The sequence below is a fragment of the Liolophura sinensis genome, chromosome 3, assembly GCF_032854445.1.
Source record: "Liolophura sinensis isolate JHLJ2023 chromosome 3, CUHK_Ljap_v2, whole genome shotgun sequence".
NCBI lineage: Eukaryota > Metazoa > Mollusca > Polyplacophora > Chitonida > Chitonidae > Liolophura > Liolophura sinensis.
The window spans coordinates 11,329,104-11,342,342 of NC_088297.1; the positions used below are offsets into that span (position 1 = coordinate 11,329,104).

Consider the following 13,239-nt stretch of genomic DNA (forward strand, 5'->3'; position numbering starts at 1 on the left):
ATGGCCGAATTTTGGACAAAGAAAGAATGCCAGCATGTACAGACAGTGCTTACTTGATTTCCATCTCATATCGATAATTGTACCTTATCATACAATCTTTGTGATTTGCTAAATGAGATATGGCCGAATTTTGGGCAACAATAAGAATCCAAAATGTTGCAGCAACCTGCGGATGGTCGTGGGTTTCCCCCGGGCTCGGCCTGGTTTCCTCCCACCATAATGCTGGCGTCCGTCGTATAAGTCAAATATTCATGAGTATGAGTAAAACACCAATCAAATAAATAAATAAATCAACATTCTATGAAAATCGTCCTTGAATTGTGTTCTACATTAACACCAGCATGCATCCATACTGAAACGCTTTATGCATTCATTAAAATTGTCTGCATGTACAGCTGTGAGGTTAGCATCATACATCAGTGTACAACATACCAGCTGAATGCTGGCTCACGCGTTAGGAATATGCAAGGTTTGGAGATTACTCGATCGGTCACACCAAGATTTGAACTCGGACATCCGCAGCCGTGCTTCAGAGTTCTTGCAAGTGAACTAAATAGAAATTTCCATTAGTTACTAAATTTTCGCTAGCACAGTTGGTAGAGCAGCCCCTTCTGGAGCGGTAGATCCAGGGTCAATCCTGGGTCAAGTCACACCTAAGACTTTAAAAGAGGAAGTTGCAGCTTCCTCGCCTGGCGCTCAACGTGAATGGGATAGTGCAACTACTGGCGGGGCGGCTTACTTGCCTTCGGTAAGGCGTCTCAGTGAGACAGCACCAGATAAAAGAGCGGTGGAAATCCGTCCTTCAACAAGGAGGCACATTACATGCATTCTAAGGATTCTTTCGTCGTCTGAAAGAATGTACGACGTTAAACCCCAAGCACTCACTCACTCCATTGGCTACTGCTAGTATAAGCTCTGGAAAGTTGCACTGGTCAGAACTACGCGTGTGGATTAATCCGTCAACATTATTTACCATTTCAATGCACTGGTTTTAATTCATCCCACCTTATTGGATTTATTGATTGATTGATTGATTCGTTGCTTTATGCTCTACTGAAGAATACTTTCATTTTACGACGAGAGACTCCGGGAATAAATCACCACCATCCGTAGGTTGCTGACAAACCTTCCCATGCAGCACAAGCTAGATTTTAACACTTTTTTGTGAAGGGATCTATTGTGCTTCACCTGGATGCCAACTACTCGGTGATCTCCGAGGCACAAGCGTAGAGTAACTGATCTAACGATGCACTGACGCACCGAGCATCACTCAGCCACATTGGCCAGTGGTATTAAACAGTAGGTCCAGCTGATCTGTGACTCCCGGCTGAAAAACATTAGGTTTTAAATGATGCCATTGTTAAATTTTTAAGACCTACATTGATGGTGTGAAAATGAATCTGCTGTAGCGTAGGGGGTGAAATGAATTTTCTTCTGACTCCGGTGAGAGCAAACATGAAATATTGAACCTAATTTGGGGTAAATCGGAGCTGTGCAGTAGTTTGTGTTCTGCAAAGTTTGTCTCCTGAAGAAAGAAATTCTCATATTTCCCCCAAAAACAATTGAGTCTGTTCGCAACAAATCTGTTTTTAATCATGGCCTGGCCGAATCACTGAAAATGCGACAATTTTGTGTCATACAGCTTGATAGACAAGCTAGCGAACAGACAACAATATTTTCTTGTAAAAACACATAATCTGACCGGTATTTTGTGAAGAAAGTAAGTTGCTTCACAATAACGACGCTCTCGGCGGGTTTACATACCCACATAAAAGAAAATCTTACGAAGATAATGATGTCATGTAATGTAGACGTATACAGCACAGAAATCACGCCGCGGCAGAATTTCGGTAAATCGGTGACAATTTTCAGCTCCTCAGAAATGCCCTCTTGAGACTCTGCCCGCTTCGCTTCCAGAAGCCAGTTATAATTAAAGGATTAGTGTCCAGATTTAGCTGCTTGTCCAAAATATAAAGATTATAACCTATTTTAGCAGTATGTTACACGGAGGGCCTCTGAGAAACGTAATTGTGACTTTAAATCCACTAAAAATAATAGATTTACTGATCTAGCCCATCTCCAGCCTGTCGGCCGATACAGTTCAGCGGTTAACATCATAGATGGCTAACCCAAGTCTAGCTGGCGTATTTTACCTGGGAATTCATATCAACACGATGTCATTTTCGAGATGAATTCTAGCTAAACAGAAGCAAATATGCCGCCTATCGATTTGAACCCATAGTGAACGACCTGGAAGTTCCCATTTATGACATTGACGTCTCTAGTCAGACTCCAGATTCCGAGTTTTAGACGCTGAAATTGATCTTTGTCCAGGCATTTTCCAACCGCACTGGCTATAAGGACTGGTAAGCTGTAGCTTTAACCTATGTTACACTGTAGGTCTACAGTTCGTGTGTAATATCAGATTTAATGTTTACTATTCTTACCTTTTTGTCCGATACATATATGAAGGTCTTATTCGTTCACGGTTAGATTATGGATGTGAAGCCTACGATTCTGCCTGTGCTTCAGTTAAAGCTAAGCTTGACCGTATTAAATGTTCAGCGCTCCGTATTGCAACAGGGACGCTTAAAACAACTCCCTTAAATGTGCTTCAACATATGTGTAATGAATGGCGTCTTTTTGTTCGAAGACAGTTTCGATCACTGCAATTTGGATATAACTTAGCAACTGACAATTTCAGACTATCCTATTATGATATTCTGTTTGAAGGTACAAGCAGAAAAAGAGAGTCCATTAGCACACGAGCGAAATGTATATACGACACAATGCAGATCGCCAGAATTCAAATCTGGTACAATTTTATTCCTGCATTTCCTCCATGGAAGTTACGTGTACGGAATATTTCACAAGCGTCACACAGAGAAGCGAGAAAGTCAGATAGCTCAGAGTTTGTTTCCTTTTCTCTAGGGACTATATTGCCAGAACTTGGAACCACTATCTACAGGTTTTTACAGATGCCCCAAAGTCCCGGATGCTGAAAAACGGGCCGTGCGTTTTGTATCCCAGAAATTCACCATGGTAAGGCGTTTAGGCTTACGGATGCAGTATCGGTATTTACTGCTGAATTGACTGGGATTCCGTGTGCGTTGCATTTTTTTACCAGATTTTAAGGCCGCAAGAGCCTTTATCTTCACGGATTCTTTAAATGCAATACTTGCTTTACAGAATTTTACGCCAAGGAAAGGCACTCCAATCATTTTTTATATACTTCATTTATGTACCTGTTTATTCTCCCAAGGTATGGAAATCTGTATTGAGTGGGTCCCAGGTCATTGTATTATTGCAGGTAATGAATGGGCGGACAGGCTAGCGAAACAAGCGCTGTCTCATTAACATATCGCTCAACATGTGTCTATCTGTTTCAGAAGCATGGATATATTTACGCGGAATTTTATTTGAATTTGGCAAGAAGACTGAGACACGTCCACTAAACGGGGATAGTTTTATAATTTTAATAACATTGTTTCTAATTCTCACCTTGTTAGTCTTTCTTCCAGGCAAACAGAAATCCTATGCAACAGACTGAGGACCGGGCATATTCAAACGAATTCTTATTTAAACAGATTTCATTTACATGATACGGGTGTTTGTCATCATTGCTAGGTTGAGGAAACAACTGAGTATATGTTGTTCCGATACCCACAATATACTCTCCAGAGGACGTCGCTATTATGCGGAACTGCTCTGTGCTGGCATTACAGACCCTCGCCCAGTCAATGTTTTAAGGCCTGGCAAAAAGTCTGGTAGAGTCTTCGTAGCTACAGTAAGGTTCTTGCTTCCAGGTGCTAGCAGGTTTAGAGAATAGTTCATTCTCACCTCTATGTTATAATGCATTAACGTGAACACTACTTGGTTTCAGCACTGATCATGGCGTGCATCATTCATTAGAATGGAAACGCCACTCAACAAAGTACCATCACCACCACCACCTTTTTTTGTCCGCTTCACAATAAATATCATTCTATTCCCCGAGTGGATTTATTTCAAGAATGGGTTCGCGGGAATTAATTTTTGTGCATTTAATCTAGGCAACAATGGCAAAAATATCTCACAACTGTTTAAAGTTTCCTGTTTATATTATGGCCGGGATTACTTAAGCACGTCATACATATATTGTGAAGGACGCTTTTGATCTTCTTTCGTTTCCTGTAGTGTCGATAACCTGTATCAGAGATTGAAACAGTTTTGGATGAGTTATCACTATGTACTTTCGCACCTACCCAGAGCAGTGCCTGTATTCAACGAGATTTTAAACGGCCATTGCGTTGTTTTTAGACAGTTCATAGTTTGCTAGAAGCTTACTCACAGGTCCACAGGAGAGAACAGCCAATAGTGTAACATGTATCAAAGGGACATTCATTTGAAGCCATAACGTAGTTGTATCTACTTATCTTTCACTTCAGCGGCATACCGAAGATTGATCGAACTAATGACGAATGAACTCCCGCTATGTTTTACACCCACCAAGCCATATCACCAGAGTTTACATACATATATTTAAAGCCTAATTCCCCTGCCCCACCACCTTCTCCGCTTTTAAAGCTTAGCTGCCCACCAGGATTTCTTATCCCAACTCCTGCCAGCCCGGCAAAGATTTGGCTTTGTTGGGTATAAAACCATTCCGTCTACTGCTGTGAATCCACACTTTTCTGAGGGTCAAATCGTCTGGGAACTTGAAAAAACTAACTCCATAGTTCTTCAACAAACTGTTTTTGCAACTGTATGCAGAACAGCAAACTATTTCGTGGAGAAATTCGATATGTTTGTCGAAGCTCTGACAGCTCGTACAGGTTCGACTTATATGACGTCATTCGGCGGGGACTATCGAGTGTTGGCGTAAAAAATGCATAAAACCAGTATCATTATCTAGTGATTTTAATACAATATTACTCAGTTTACTGTACTTTTTCCATTTTTTACACCTAATTTAACAATATATACAGGAGTAGCTAATTATGAATATAACTATAACAATAGTGAAAATTGATTTAATTGATTGGTTGATTGGTGTTTACGCCGTACTCAAGAATATTTCACTTATACGACGGTGGCCAGCATTACGGTGGGAGGAAACCGGGCACAGCCCGGGGGAAACCCACGACCATCCGCAGGTTGCTGACAGTCCTTCCCACGTACGGCCGGAGAGGAAGCCAGCATAAGCTGGACTTGAGCTCACAGCGATCGCATTGGTGAGAGACTCCTTGGTCATTACGCTGCGCTAGCGCGCTAACCGACTAGTGAAAACTGAAAAGTTAAAATTAAATATTTTAAAAGCAGATCAGGCCGTCAACGTGTAAATTAATGAACAGGTCTAAATTACGCACGGATTAGTCTCATTAATAAAACAAGCCTCATAGTTTCTTTAAAAATGTACATAATTTTAGCGAGGAGAAGAAGTTAAGATTTTACAATGATGTCGGAGAGTCATACGCGTGTAATATATCTCTAGGGGCGTGTAATTTTTGTTACTAATGAAATCGATTAATATAGGGGTGATTTTCTTTTAAATAACATAAGGACGTTGTGTTTGTTTGCTGCAGTTGAAAAAGGGGTGTCATTCGAACGGTAAAAATCATGTGCCAAAAAAGCCGTCGTTTGTTCATTGTCCCAACTTTTTAAAGAGCGTTCAGCTCTTCGAAAGCGGAGCTGGTCAGCCAGCAGATCAACGCCAGAGTGACCAGCATAACTTTGCCAACATGAGCATGATATTTCACGGCTTTCTATTAAGAAAACAGTGAGTAACTCTTGTGCCTCCACCCCCACAAGTTTATCAATTTCAACAACACAACAAGTCTCTCGTTTTGTAAAAAGAAGTGTCATGTACATTAAATGTACGTTGAGGTGACGTCAATCACATTTTCGAAAATGCGCCATGTTTACATTTCAAACTTATCTGTTGGTTGAGGAACCTCAGCGACTGAGTAGTTGACGTCCTAAAATAGCACAACAAATCGTTATCCCCACAGATGTGAGTGCAAGCCCAGACCATGTATGTATGCGTATATGTGAGTATGTTTGTAAAGGTGTCACTACTGGAGAGGAAAAAAGCTGTAAAGAAATGGCTGGTTCAACTCCCGAACAGCAAACACCATCAGGCAAGGTCAAAAACAGAAACACGAATTCTCTCCGATATATTCAATACATATAATGGAATAATTTAACATAAACAGTACACACCCAATATACAGTTATACAAATAATGTAAACAAAGAACAAGATTCAGGAATTACAGCCGATAATTCTGGTCCAAACACACGGGGTCTCAGTGGCAAGCCTCAGCCCACAGATATAGGTAAATACACTTTTCTTCAAGTGAAAGATAACACTGGCACTCAGTTGGCAATCAGTCGTGCAAGCAAAGGACGCAAATGGTTGATGTTCAATCTCCCTGGCAGTCATCAAATTCCTTCGGTGGCTATAAATCCAGTCATCAGGTCTTGAAGCACAATGACCACCAGGGCAAGGTTACCTCCACTGGAACTGACGTAAAGGTGGGTCGACACGATGAGCAATATAAACTTTAAAGTCTCAAATACACAGATAGAGGAGGACGAAACGCTTACTCAGTGTGTCGGCGTATAATAAAAATAGAGCTTTCACAACGACAGCGTCAGACAGCACATATCCCTACACTTTCAAAATGGACTTTTCCGACAGGACTGCTCGATGCAAGCTCGCACTTGCCAGCTGGGTTATACATACACCCGAACAACATCTTCTAGTCTCCATGGACATAAACAATAAACATGTTTACACCAATTCACAGTTGATTCTACAGAGGACAACCTTTTTACTTTACAGAGAAATGGTAAGGAGATTGACAGCGAACATCCAAAAAGATCGCTCGGGTTAAATATACCCTTACCACAGGGTCAGGCTTTACCCATAAACGGCGCAAATTCTAGGACAAAAGCGCTGACTCCTTTAGTTTCTACCTGGGAAGGTCTGTCAGCAACCTGCGGATCATCGTGGGTTTTCCAAGGGCTCTGCCCGGTTTCCACCCACCTTAATGCTGGCCGCCGTCGTATAAGTGAAATATTCTTGAGTACGGCGTAAAACGCCAATCAAATAAAATAAATAAATCCTTTAGTTTCAAACACAAACATAGTGTTTTACATACTGGGTCATGGCATAAACGCTTGGGTGTTAACATCTTACTCAACAATTACTGAGTCACATGACGACGAGGAGTCATTAGGTTGTGTACATACTTGTCTTGTGGAATTTCGAGTTCATGCCACCAAAGTGCTGCCATCACTGAAGTATCATGCCGAAGACACCAGACACATTATACTGACACCGGGCCAACCAGTCATGTTTTTCTTGCTCTAACCTCTCAGTGCTGAGCACCAAGCGATGCCGCAGCAAACAACATTTTCAATGTGCTGACAACACAGGAGTATCATGCCAAAGACACCAAACATCACAACCCGAACAGTCACATTATACTCACACTGGGTTAACCAGTCCTGTTTCCTTGCAATATCCTCGCATTGCTGAAGGTCAAGTGAGGCGGCTACAAGCACAATTTTTAAAGTCTTTGGTATTTCGCATTCAATGATTTCCTGAGGGACGAATTATTTAAATACTTAAGTACTACACTGTACTTCCTGAAGAAATTCTAAGAATCTGCATTATATAAGACAGCTGTATTTTTTTTTACCTATTTCTGGGGATGTAATTAGCTACTATTTAATTATTTGAATGGACACTTAAAATAAAACCCTAACTGCGTTAACTTGACAAGAGGTCTTATTTCTCAGTTCAGTGTGTTCATTTGGCAATTATCACACTGTCGTTGCTGCCCTGGTTTTACAATAAGTGTGTGCTGGAAGCCTTTATTATACTACATAACTGCCTTATTTCAAGCCAGGTTTAGCTTCAGGTTGCTTTTAAACGGCTCTTGCTGTTCAACGTGTTAACAGTTTCATCCCAACGCGGCGCGATGATCCACTCACCACTGTGGTCCCTTTGAGTTCAGACCCAGCTCATGCTAGCTTCCTCTCCGGCCGTGCATGGAAAGGTCTCTCAGCCATCTGCCGGTGGTCGTGCTATTCCTCCGGGATCTGCCAGGATTCCTTCCGAAAAATCATTTATTTGGTGTTTTACGCCAATATTCCATTATACGACGGCGGTCAACATTATGGCGGGAGGAAGCTGGGCAGAACCGATGGGAAACCTACGACCAACCACAGGTTGCTGGAGACCGTCCCACATGCGACCACAGAGGAAGCCAGCATGAGCTGGACTTAAACTAACAGCGACAGCATTGGTTGGAGGCTTCTTGGTCACTGCCCCGCGATTGCACGCTAACCACCTCGGTCAATAAAGTGACGCGAATAAATTAATAAGATAACAAATCTATATGAAAACTAGTAAGAAATTCGGGAAACAAGTAAATAGAATGGATTTGCGGCAACCATGCGTCACCTCCCTGTTTTGAGTAGGAAGTTGACCTTTCTCAGGGGCTCGATCATTTGTTGATAGCGGAGAAGTGAATATAGCAGCGGAGGGAGAGAGGGCTGTTCAATTTGTGCTCCATTTGCTCGCATTTTCCGTGTAACGAATTTGTGAAAGTTTAAAGAAGGTATAACATCATAGAATTAATGCGGATTCTTTATCTAGTCATTGTTCTTCAATTTAGTTCCGTAAATGTTCAAGTATTATATAAAAGACATCTCGTTCTAAAATGTCTTCCACGTGTATTTGCTGTACTAAAACGAACAACGACGGTCAGAATCACTAATTCCTCGTCGATTGTAGCGTCGATAATAGTGCTGTAGGGCTACAATTTAACCTTAGCATACGAGTGAGTAGCTCTGAATATCTACATGAGACTGAAACTAACTCAGCTTACTTACAAGGCTGGCTTCCTCCATGTCAGCCGTCAAAAGGCTCCTATCCACAACGTATCCGTCAGCGACTTCACCGCTAATGTTGTTAACAGCCAAGGATAGCCTTGTGATTGGACGACAGTTCTAAATACATGAACGAGTGGATGCAGAGGCAATGGCGCATGCTCATTGCACAGTATTAACCTGGTGTCACATGATCTCTCCAAAAACGACAGTGGACCCAGATGTGAACGCACAGAAACCTCCTTGTCAAAAGGCTGATAATCACGACGTCACTCACTCGAGAAATTGATCCCACACGAGAACGAGGCTTCCAGTGCCAGAGGGCGTATTCGAATTGGTGTTCTCGTGTTGATCTCAAAAGAGAACAAGGCTTCGAATGTCAATATTTAACACAAGATCACTGTTTGCTAACACGATTTTCGCTATACATTTCTTCGAGGGTTGAGCGGGACTCAATTAGGACAATATTGAAATATATGCAGCACTGTGAGATTACTGTTCGCGAACGAAAGTTTCCTCTCCATATCTCTGGGGTTGGAACCTGGTGCAACAAAAATGACATGGAATAAAGTGCCCTCAGCGCTCTTTTTTCACTGATACATTTGTATCAGCTAACACGAGAACCCTCCGCTTGGGTTAGCCACTTATGTGAATTCGAATACAGCCAGAGGGTTCTTATGGGAACTTGGTATCGAAACCAAGCTTACGGAGATTAATATTATGAATTAGAAAAATTATTTCAACTGCATTTGCTTTACAAAAGTATGGAAGTCCAACTTATCAAGGTGTAGATCATGTGGTGTTAGCTGTCACTGACATACTGCGATATTCATACCGAATACACTTCTGAATATGTTTATTATTTATTTCATTTGACTGGTGTTTTATATTGAATATTTCACTCATACGTTGAAGTCAAACCACTAGGGAGCGTCGATCTATAAGAACACACGCGGATGAGTGTGGTGGGTGATTTTAATGGTAAGTTAGTCAGTCAAACTACGTCTGTATTCCCTGCAGCGGTTCAGATCAGACAAAGATCGCACTGTGTTGAAGCGAAAGAGAATCGCTGACATTGTGAAGGTGACGATAGCTGGGCTTGACGGTATTTCACCTCTGCGAAAAAAATACACCCGAAGAGTCTCCGTAATCTAGTGTTTTCTTACTCATTTATTTAGTTGGTGTTTTACCAAGAATATTTAACTGTATGACGGCGGCCAGCTTTTTGATGGGAGGAAACCAGGCAAAGCCCATGGGGGAAATCCACCGTAATCTTGTAACACGGTGTCACTTTGTGCTCAGCAGTTGACCTATATCAAAACATCCCGGTGCCCATATCTTTTATTGTAACTTTATAATGCAGTAAGCCTAGCTGTACAGTTACCTCTTAACAATATAATAACGGTGCGTGGAACTATTTTATGTGTTAAGTTTAAAAAGTTTGTGCAACAGAAATTTCGTGGGATATTTTCAGCAAGTGAATGATTCCGAGGATAAGCCGGCGTTTTCAGCTACAGTTGATCACAGTGAGAGTAATCACTTACACGTTTACAGCAAAAGACGGACGACCCAGGATCAAACCAGGGTCAGGTCATATCAAAGACTTTGAAAATGGTACATGTTGCTGCCACGTTGGCGCGTATCATTGAAAGGTTAGAGCGCGGAAACAGGACTGGCCGGCCCGGTATAATGTGACCAGGTGTGGTGTCGTGTGTGGTAAAATGTAAAGATTAAAAGTTTGAACTTTGGTTGTGTAGAACAGGTCCGAAGGGTTACAGTATGCTCAGTTTTCGGTGCTAGATCATATTCACCCAGGGGTGAAGGCTGGAAGTAAGCCTACACATAGCCTCTGGTACAGCATCAGACTGGTCTGACTGCCTTAGATAGGGCTGATAGCCACAGACCTCCATTAGTTTTCCATAAGCGACAATGTTAACGTTTAGCGCTGTCCCAAACATTCCGTGGCCAATAAGCTTTTGTGCATGCCTGACCCAGCCTGTGAGAAAGAAGCCATTAAATTCTTGACATAGGTTGACCGCCAATATCTCGACCTTTCTATGCCGGCAGCTGCCAACAGTACTCGTCAGCTTACGTCCACGAGGAGAACGGAAGTACATCCACCAGGAGAACGGACATCCATCAGGAGGACGGTGTAGTGCGCATGACCACATATATGGCGCGAAGTGCAAAGTAGTGGGATATAGTTACACATTTGTGTTCACTAAAAAGACATACGGATTATATCACTGTATATCTCATACCATTAACTTAAATTTTATTTACTACAGCGCTTCTCCAAATTATCGAACTATCGCCGACAGATGATGAATAAGACAAGGTATAAATTATCGGTATAAATTATCGAACTATGGACGACAGATGATGAATAAGACAAGGTATTCTATATCATGAGGATACAACAGCCCACGGCCTCTCCACACCCGTTTTCCCGACATGGGGTTCATAGGCCTATAGGACTATACAATATACAGGTACTTGGTGGCTAATTTAACTTCCTACAGGTATCAGGTACAACGTCCACGAGGAGGACGGTGATTAATTTAGCTCCCTGTAGGTATAAGGTACAACATCCACGAGGAAGACGGTGATTAATTTACCTCCCTGTAGGTATAAGGTACAACATCCATGAGGAGGACGGTGGCTAATTTACCCTCCTGAAGGTATAAAGTACAACATCCATGAGGAGGACGGTGGCTAATTTTCCTTCCTGCAGGTATAAGGTACAACATCCATGAGGAGGACGGTGGCTAATTTACCTTCCTGCAGATGTAAAGTGCAATATCCACGAGGAGGACGTTGGATAGTTTACCTTCCTGGAGGTATCAGGTACAACATCCACGAGGAGGACGGTGATTAATTTACCTCCCTATAGATATAAAGTACAACATCCATGAGGAGGACGGTGGCTAGTTTACCTTTCTATAGGTATAAAGTACAACATCCATGAGAAGGGCGGTGCCTAATTTACCTTCCTACTGGTATAGGGTACAACATCCACGAGGAGGACGGTGGCTAATTTACCTCCCTGTAGAAATAGGGTAAAACATCCACGAGGAGGACGGTGTCTAATTTACCTTCCTGCAGGTATCAGGTACATCATCCATGAGGAGGACGGTGGCTAAGTTACCTCCCTATAGGTATACAGTACAACATCCACGAGGAGGACGGTGGCTAATTTACCTTCCTGCGGGTATCAGGTACAACATCCACGAGGAGGACGGTGGCTGGTTTACCTATCTATAGCTATACAGTGCAATATCCACGAGGAGGGCGGTGGTTAATTTGCCTTCCTGCGGGTATCAGGCACAACATCCACGAGGAGGACGGTGACGAGTTTACCACCCTATAGACATAAAGTACAGCATCCATGAGGAGGACGGTGGCTAGTTTACCTTCCCGAAGGTGTCAGGTACAACATACACGAGGAGGACGGTGGCTAATTTACCTTCCTACTGGTATAAAGTACAACATCCACGAGGAGGATGGTGGCTAATTTACCTTCCTGTAGGCATAAGGTACATTATCCACGAGGAAGAGGGTGGCTAATTTAACTTCCTGCAGGTATTAAGTACAACATCCACGAGGAGGAGGGTGACTGATTTATCTATCTATAGCTATACAGTGCAACATCCACGAGGAGGACGGTGATTAATTTGCCTTCTTATAGGTATAGAGTACAACATCCATGAGGAGGACGGTGGCTAATTTACCTTCCTACAGGTATAATGTACAACATCCACGAGGAGAACGGTGGCTAATTTACCTTCCTACAGGTATAAAGTACAACATCGACGAGGAGAACGGTGGCTAATTTACCTCCGGTAGGTATAAGGTACAACATCCATGAGGAGGACAGTGGCTAGTTTACTTCCTGTAGGTATCAGGTACAACATCCATGAGGAGGGCGGTGCCTAATTCACCTTCCTGTAGATGTAAAGTACAACATCCACTAGGAGGACGGTGGCTAATTTATCTTCCTACAGGTATCAGGTACAAAATCCACGAGGAGGACGGTGGCTAATTTACCTTCCTGCAGGCATAAGGGACAACATCTATAAGGAGGACAGTGGCTAATTTACCTTCCTGCAGGCTTAAAGTACAGCATTCACGAGGAGGACGGTGTCTAATATACCTTCTTGCAGGTATCAGGTACAAAATCCGCAAGGAGGACGATAGCTAATTTACCATCCTTTTTTCCCTCAGATGAGTAAAGCCCAACATTAACGAGGACAAACCCAGTTTGCCTTTCTCTATATGTATGTATATGAGAAAGGATTCACAGTACCTTAGAACATAATCCACGAATTATCCAATATTAGAAATCCAGTGACTACCA

General features: G+C 42.4%; 1 long non-coding RNA gene across 1 annotated transcript; it reads right to left on the reverse strand.

Moving 5' to 3' along the window:
• Nucleotides 1-6,255: 6,255 nt before the first annotated feature.
• On the reverse strand, nucleotides 6,256-8,961 carry LOC135463621 (uncharacterized). Its single transcript, XR_010443562.1, has 3 exons — nucleotides 8,886-8,961; nucleotides 7,478-7,540; nucleotides 6,256-6,504 (listed from the first exon to the last, which is right to left on the reverse strand). It is a non-coding gene; the product is annotated as an uncharacterized LOC135463621 (long non-coding RNA).
• Nucleotides 8,962-13,239: the final 4,278 nt, after the last annotated feature.